Source organism: Ipomoea triloba, chromosome 3, assembly GCF_003576645.1.
Source record: "Ipomoea triloba cultivar NCNSP0323 chromosome 3, ASM357664v1".
Lineage (NCBI taxonomy): Eukaryota > Viridiplantae > Streptophyta > Magnoliopsida > Solanales > Convolvulaceae > Ipomoea > Ipomoea triloba.
Genome location: NC_044918.1, coordinates 6774830 through 6784463, shown reverse-complemented (window position 1 = coordinate 6784463; position 9634 = coordinate 6774830).

The window sequence follows — 9634 nt, the reverse complement described above, 5'->3', positions numbered from 1 at the left end:
ATTTATTTATTTATTTATTTATTTATTTATTTAGCTACTGCCAGTAGCTAAATGTCTAAATATAAGAATTTTTTTTAAATTTTACGGTTTCGGTACCGGTGGTTGGGCTTGAGAAGGTTGAGAAGAAAACAAAAAAAAATTCAAAAAAAAAAAAGAAGAAAAAAAAAAAGTCCAAGTCAGCATATATTACCTATAACTTGTAGGTAACCTGTAAAAATTGCTAGATGAAAAAAAATTAATGGTTTGTGTATCGAAATGGACGTTATAAAAGTTCAAGGTGCGGCATGAATAATCCAATATAGTTCATGGTGTGGAATGACAATTTAGCCAAAAATAAATGATGATTTGTCTTTTAAGATAAGTCATTACTGACTGAAAACTAATTTGAAGAAACCAAATATACAAAAAAAAAATTTGTGAAACTAAATGTAAAAAATTTATAGTTGAGAACCAAATATAAAAATTGTCTCATAATCCTAAAAAAAAAAAAAAAAAAAAAAAAAAAAAAAACTCCATTTATGTGGTGGCACGGCACTTGCAGCACCTCGACCGACTAGATATGATGGGCAATAATTATTTGTGTAATATGCAGCATGATTAAGTGACTTGAACATAGATTATGTTGTGATTTAATTAAGCATTAGTGATTAATAAGATGCATATATGTTGTCTAAGGATAAGTGTGGTGAGAGCAGGCACAGGACCTAGTAGAGGGCCAAGTGCCGTCCGACCAGACAACATGCCTAGTCAAGAGCCTGAAAAAAGAAAATTTTATGACACCAATTTATAATGACAAGTACGAAATTATAAAACTAAAGTAATAATATATATATATATATATATATATATATATATATATATATATATATCCAAAATTGCTACATCAAATAATAGTTCTTTTATGGGTATGTCTTGTGTTTCCTCAATAATAGTTCACCCTTTCTTTAGATTTGGTGAGGCAAATTATATTATAATCCAGCTTCTCACTTTATTATCAGATTATAACAAAGAAATAAGGTTCAAATAGATTATAAAATTACATGTAAAACTGTAATTAAAATATTCAACTACCTTCAATAAAGTTTGAATGTCAAACTTTTGACATCCTAACCAAAAATAAAAAATCAGTGCCATTTAACCATAAGACCGTAAGTAATTCTCCATAATTAATAGATCATAAACTCCACAAACTAAAGCACATATTTATATATTTTTTAGGCACCATAAAGTGATTTAACTTCTCACATTTAAATGATTAATTCCTAAATATTTACTTGAATAATTTTAATGCCTTTAGGAACCATTTTTAGGTCATCCCAAGACAAACAAAAAAAAACAATTATTCAAAGTTGATGATTAAGTAAAGTCGATATATTGGAATATATCTGGATATTTATTCCTCAACTAAAATAAAATTACATCAATGTTCAACCTATCAAACATTGTATAGAAATTTATCAAGGGAAAAAATTCTCTTTTTGTTTACTACTCAATTAAGTCAACCTCACCACATAATAATAAGTCACTACATTAAGATGAGTAAAATTTAGGACAGGCAAAAGAGACGTAATGAATAATTATATGATTATATATTGACATAATGCTGAGAATAAATGAAAAATGATATGTTTAATTATTGACATAATGAAGAGAATAAATGAACAATGATATGTTTATTTATTACCATTATCCCCAAAAAAGACTTATTCTTTTCCCTTTGTTTTTGGTATTTTATAAAATTCACACAAGGCATCATTGCCGTATAGAGCCGTAAAATTCCCAAATGTCGGCAAACACCGAAATGGATAAATCCATAAGCCATAATTAACTTCAGTACTGTTGATGAATGTCAGTAAAAAATAATCTTTTACAGACTCTAAAATTAAAAAATTACACAATCCGTAAACAAATAAATACCTAAAAATGGAACCAACCTCCACTACTTATTCTTCATTTCATGTTATAATTCTGTATGCACCATAATAGCAATGAAAAACAGGATGAATATCGCAAAATCACAAGGTTAAACAGTAAAAAATGTATGTAATTAGCTGCAAAATGTAATTAAATTCTTAATTATTATAATAAAGAAGAGTTATTTTTAAGTTGAAACAAGCTAAGCATATATATTGTATGAAGACATGTGGATCAGAAGCTGCGTTTATTGGAAACAAACATCGAGAAATCCAACCGGAAAACAGCAGATATAAATAAATAAATATAATAATGTAAATTAAAATTGCAAAATGATAAATAATAAATATATTAATGCCAAGCTAGATTCAATAATACTTCATTCCTGCAGGCCGGAAGGAGTAATTTGGAAGACATGAATCAAGTTTGAGCTATGGCGGCAGGAGATCGATGAAAGTTTTGCTGAGTAGTTAGGGATAATCTTGCAGAAAACAAATGAAATACAAAGAAAAGGTTGAAGAACAGTAGAAGGTACGTGATTTCTTCATGCCTGGCTCCATTCTGTCTGCCTTTTTTTTTGTTTATTCCTTTTTCTTTCGCAGGCGTGATTGTTAGAGCCTCCTCTACATTCTACCTTCTTCCACCGCCGCTACCGCCGCCGTCGCCGCCATGAAAATACAGGAATGTTTCTTCTGCAGCTTTGAGCCATTTTTTCCGATGAAGAACTCCGAATGCTCGCTTTCTTCATCCATTTTTCCTCGTTCTACCGAGCAACCGTACTCTCTCTCTCTCTTTCTCTCTCTATACGTATAGAGAGAACGCAGGTGTTTTGTAGAAAAAGGAAGAAGGACGAGAATGGGTGCGGGGGAAGAAGATGGGGTTATAAAGGGGGGCCCAGCGGGAGAGGGAAGGGGCGTTTGTCCATGCGGGTTGTTTCTTCAAGCCTATTGTTTCGGCTCCTGGTCGGCAACGGTTCCACTCGCCTTCTCCCTTGAAAAACCCCCCACGCGCCCGGGAAGACACGGCACGTCAGCAGACGGCCGCACGTGTAGAAATTGCAACGGCGGGAATGAGCCTGACGGTAACGGAGTTAGATGAAACGCGAGTAGTGGGAATTACGTACTGTGAAAGTGGGGTAGGTTGGCCGGTGAAAGGGGCTTTTCATCTTTCGAATAGGTCCGTTTTTCTGGTAAAGGGACTCCAAAAAACTCTCACTCTCCAAATTCCCAATTACTGTACCACTACACTACACTTAATGGTGGCCTCATTCAACTCCACAATCATCACCAATCTTTACTAAATCTTTTTGGACCTATTAAATTTTAAGATATCTTTACTTTAAATGTTGGCATAGTGTTTTGTATTCATACAATTCTTTCTAACAAAGCGATGTAAGCACAAACGCAGGCCAAGTAGATATTGTGTTATATTCTACGTATAATAAAGTGATTGAATTCGATCTATGAGAAGTCAATCTAAATTCAATTAGAAAACTTAATCTAGTGAGACTAACACACATGTTAGATTGCGTTAATATATCTAAAAAATCTTATATTGGTTGGCCATTGGGAGATGATTTTTCATGGTTCTTTAACAATTATATTTGTTATCACGCATGTTTTGAGAGAAGGGAACCAATGTGTTGACTTCTTAGTCAATTTGGGGAAAAACTCCGAGTGGGGGACATTTGTCCTGGAACACCCACTTGAAGATATGATGACCCTGCGGGGGAGAGACGGGAAAGGCGTTGCCACTAGGATAATCCACTAATCTGCGTGCCCCTCTGGCGTACAAAAAATAAAGGTATATGTATTCCATAATTTGTAATATTCAAACAATTATTATGTATTTATCTCACACTATAGTGAACTAGAAGACAAGAATAAGTACCATTTGCTCAATGCAATTACTTTCTCATCTCATTATTAATTTCTCTTAATTATTGTTTGTGTTAATTCGCATTAATACCATCAATCACTTGAAGAAAATCAAAACAATCATTAAATATCTAGTGTTTTAATTTAAAATATCAAAAAGAAATCATGTAACATGATATATGGTACATGTACAATATTTTCTTAAAATTACTATAATTTAAAAGTACCAAGTTGGATGGAATGCTTTACAAAGAGGTTATTAGGGTTGGTATAAAATATGGATCAACAATTAATTTAGTAGATGAGAAATTTTACTTAAAACTTGCTACTAATAATAGGATGGGATTTGATTTTTTCTTTGGACATACTCATTGGGAGATTTGATTTAACTCATTCTGTGCATAAATGTATAGAAATCCTGAGTTATTAAAAAAGAAAAAAAAAAAACTTCTAGAATCAAAGACTTTTCATATTGAAGTCTTGTGTTCAATTACTTATAATTGGACCAAACAAAGGCCTGGTCATGTGGTCCCCAAGTACGCATAAGCTTTCCATGCATTCCATTCCCACCTTTTCTCCACAAAACACAAAACACAAAAACAACAACAAAAACAAAACCATTATTTTCAACAAACATTTACTACCTTTCTTGTGTAGTCTTTTCATTGTTTTGTTTTGAGAATGCAAGTTTTCATTTATTTGGGAATGAAATTGAAAAGATTGCAAACAAACAAATTCTAAAATATTAATTATGTAGTTATTCATAAAATTTGCATAAGTTGCGCTACAAAACCAGCTTGAATGGCTGTGTTCTCAATTCGCAATTCAACCCCAGTATGAAAAAACAAGATAAAAACATTGTAGTATAATATAAAGTTATAATTCTAATTAATAGGTATAATTGATTTTATTAAGATTGCCTCAACATAAACTCAAAAGTATAGTCTAGTAATCATTATATCCTGAATAATAGTCCACCTTGTTAGGTTCATCCTGATCTAAACAGATATAGTTTCGTTATTCACATAAACAGTGCCTTCAGTGGAACCTTTTCACACAATCAAGAACAAGATTGGTACTGCAAGTACATAATAGGTTAAATACATATTTATAAAATCAATACCTTAAGTCCATAATAAAAACTTGCTAACTTACAACTAAATATCTCTTAAAACAATACCATAGTCTATCATGATTACATTTCAAACACTCAATTTATGAACATTTAACTTTGAATTTATTTATCACCTACAATCATATTGACGGTAATAATGCTACCGGAGTATCTTTGGAAAGAAATAATCAGACATAGTAGTTGTAAGTGTATTTCCAAGAGTGATGAGTACAAGTTTATTTGAGTGTGTCCCCCCTTGTTGTTACATGCGGTCAGCCTTTATATTAGTGGTAATGGTTACAACATTAATGAGCACAACGACCTCCAAATAAGTGAAATGGCTCCCCTCACTAAGTATTGCGGCTCTTTAGTAATTGATGTGCACTCCCCTTCATAACTTCTACTCTTTATTGGTTGATGCTCGAATAAGTGTGTTGGCCTCTGCCTTAAGTGCGCCATTTCACATGCTCTGCTTGGCTGTTACTATTTGACTATGTTAATTGCTTTGACTCCTCCAGGTTAGAATAATAGCATTTAGTCTCGTCCGATCCAGTACTTTGTCCAACCACTACAAATTTATATAATCAATACCTTAAGTTTATAATAAAAACTTGCTAATTTTCAACCAAATATCTATTAAAATTGTACCATAATTATGATTACATGTCATACACTCAATTTATGAATTTCAATTTTAATTTTATTTAGCTATAGTTAACATATTATGAACTTAGACGAATGTTAGAATTACATGACATGATACATTTATAGTAAACAAGTTATGTACTTACGTATGAAAGTTTATGTGCATACAATTAATAGATTATGTACATACCACAAGGGCATTAATCAAATGGAAGGAAAAAAGAAAAAAAAAGTGATGGCTAATTTAAGTCATCCATCTAAGTAGATCGATGGTTGAGAATTGCTGAAAAACAAGAAGAAAAAAAAAATGTGACTCTTTTTATAAATATATAAAACTTATTTCATGCTGCCTACACACACAATTGAGAGCCTGCAAACTACTACATACAATATACTACTCTAGGTGCACAGTATACATAATATACTGTTAAAATAAATTGTGTATATTTATGTAATAAATTGTGTACATTAATACAAGTTCGCAAGTTCTCATTTAAGCCATGATTCGCATTGATCATAAATAAATAAATAAAGGAAAAATTGTAATTTTTGTCCCTCCATAATATGCCAATTATTAATGTTACCCCTGAATTATTAGTGGTGTAAATGTTGCCCCTCAATTTTTAAAAACGGTACATATATTGCCCCTCCCGTACCAACAGGAGGGACAATATTTACACCACGGGAGGGGCAATATATGTACCGTTTTTTAAAATTGATGGGCAATATTTACACCACTAAAATTCAGGGGTGACATTGATAATTGGCATATTATGGAGGGGCATAAATTACAATTTTCCCATAAATAAATAAATAAATAAATAAATAAATATATATATATATATATATATATATATATATATATATATATATATATATAGACCTCCTAGGTTATAATGCAAGTGCACATATTTTAGAACATCATAATGACATTTTAATTTAGTTTATGATCATCCTTATCCACATGACGATTAATTAAACATTAACCACAGTATTTAAAAAAAAAAAAAATCACCGTTCGAATGACGCCTTCAAGCCGGTTAATTTTTACTATCGTTTTTATTACGGTGGACGTCCTATTAATATAAATTTTATGGTGATATATGAGGTGAAAATGTATAGTTTCTACATATATTAATTGGGTAACACTTGTGTGAGACCGTCTCACGGATCCTTATTCGTGAGACGGGTCGGGTCGGGTCAAAGCACCATGCAAATGTCATACTTATATGTGCAAATCTCACACTTATATGCTCAAATATAACACTAATCAAAAATACAATTTTTGTTACTTATAAGAGAAAAAGTAATACATTTTTCATAATAAATAATGTTGACAAGTGCCTCTCACTTATAAGGGCAAATATAATGCTTTTGTGGAAAAATGTAATAATTTTAAATCGAAATGTAAAAGTATTATATTTTCCCTTAAAAGTATTACATTTACCCTAATAAGTAACAAAAATTTTATTCCTGATTAGTATTACATTTGATCATATAAGTATGACATTTGTGTATATAAGTGCTACATTTGTATCTTGACCCGACCCAACCCGTCTCATGGTGAGACGGTCTCACACAAGTTTTTATCATATTAATTACCATACGGTTTTAATGTTTAATAAATTAAAGGAAAAAAGGAAGGTACGTAATGATTAGATGTAGGGATGAGACAGCTACCTTATTTGACAAAGAAAGAATGGGATATTTTATTATATTGTGCCTTAAACGTCAATGATTCCCAACATCTAACGTCAACACCATCACATGCCACTTTGAAACAAAGAGTGAAAGATATATATATTTTTTTAATAGAAGTTTTTGTCTGAGATCATTTTACGTAAGAAATGTAATATATATTTGTTTTGAATTCTATATATAATTAATAAGATAATTGAGAATGAATGGGATGATGGTTGTCATGTTTATTTTTTTTCTCTGTTGTAATTTGGTTTGTAAGCATGCTATTAACAAAGTGGTTCAACTATTTACGGTTAAGGAGTCAAAGTCTTGATCTGGCTAAGTCGCACGAAATAGTATTCCTACCATGTTGTCCAATCGATATTCCCAAGTTTTTCACAAACTTGCCTTCTTCCATCTCTTGAGTTACCATTGACATGATATGCCGAACGAGAAATGGATAAGCCCCAATGATTGTAGCATATTTTGATAAACAAATACTCGGAGTATACAGAGTTATTGATCTACAGAAAAACGGGGCATATCAAACACCAGTTACTAATCAATTCTTTTTAAACTAATCCTAACGAAAACGATGGAATATTGACTACAAAATTAAAAGTAATTAACAAGGAACAAGACAATCAAATTGAGAAATACAAGAAAGTAAGACTGAGATTTTTGGGGGTCAAGTGTTTAATCACCTAATGCTAACTTTTTTTTTTTAGTATTATTGACTATGTTACAATGTAGTATCGGTTCATAGCTACAAAACAAGAACAAGCATCTTAAAATCTCTTAACCAAATGCTCTCTTCCAAGAAACAATAGTCAAGCGCAATTGATGTGCAGTGGGTACTCTAATATATACCTTAACTCCCATCAAGACATAAATATATATAGCAGTGAAACAAGTAATTTAGGTTTTTAATTACAAGCATCAACAATATAAATCACAATTGCAACACAAGTCATAAAACCTAAATACAAATATATCATTAAGAAAATTAAGAACAAGGCATATAGGTTCATAAGCACTTTTATACCCAAAAATCTCAAAGACAAGCTTAGCCAACCATGACTAACATAGTTTCAATAACAATAATCTCAAGCTAGGAAGATACAATAAAAGCTTAAAGTAAAGAAGAGAGGAAGAGATTATTCTCCCAAATGTGTCTTCCAAGCTCTTCTCTTTCTCTAGTTGGTAGCTTTTGATCATCCAATCTTTCTCCAAAGCTTTTGCAATGATTATACTCTTCCAAGGTGTGGATATCCCTCCTTCCTTTGGAGTGTGAAGAATCACCTCTCTTAACTCCCTTTGTCTTCCAAACCGCAGTCCCTCTTAGGATTGAGAGAAAATGATGCTATATATAGTTGGGGTGGAGAATGGGGCAAACAGACAATTCCGAGCAGCAAAAATTGCAGATATGGATGGTCTCGTCGCGTCGAGTTAGTTTAGAGTAAAATCGGGGCCATTATGCCTCTTCTCGACGCGTTGAGAATCCTCCTGCGACACTAGTCCGGTTTGTAGGCTGATTTTGACCATTTTCCCTTCTTATCTACACTTTGATGTCTTCATAAGAGTTGTATCCCTTTAAGTATTCTTTCCAATGACGCAAGAATCACTTCATTTGGATATTCCTAGGCTGAGATATGGTCCAATATCGAACAGTGGTGAATTTGTGTGAGAATTTTAATTTCTTGCTCTTTTGCTCCACTTTTGCCTTGGTTTGCCCAAGTGATTAAGACCATTGAAGACACCAGTCTTTAGCTCCATTTAAAGTATTTTAGCCACCTCCTTAACTTCACATTGACTCCGATAATCATTCAAAATGTCCCGAAAGGCTACAATTGTCTTCAATTTAGCAATTTATGCACATAAGAATATAAACAAATGAATTAAGACACATTTTGCATAAAATCAAAATATTTTTTTCACTCAAAATAGGTCTATATATGGGGTAGAAGCATGGACATAAACACGATTATCACCCAACTATTGCATGAATTTATGAATTTAAAGGGTTTTTTTTCATCATTCTATGTATATTTTATTTTCCCCTTTTATTGCCTTTCTTCCTCTCCCTTCTATTTCCCTGCTTTAACCTAACAAGATAATGTCAATGATCTTGTGGTCTAGTGGCACGAAATGATTTTTCTGTATAAGGATCATGTGTTCGAGCCTAGCCAGTAGTAATCAGTGGGTGTACCATATATAACCTAGTTTGTTGTTATGATGTATGTATATGTAAATTGTGTAATTCGTGTTTGAAATGGGTGTGCTTACTCTGCTTGTCATGTGTGTATATATATGGGCAGTGTGGTGAATTTGGTATGTATTTTAGTACATGCGAACAATGTCGGCATGGATTTTCATGATTTTCTCACCCCCCCCCCCCCCCCCC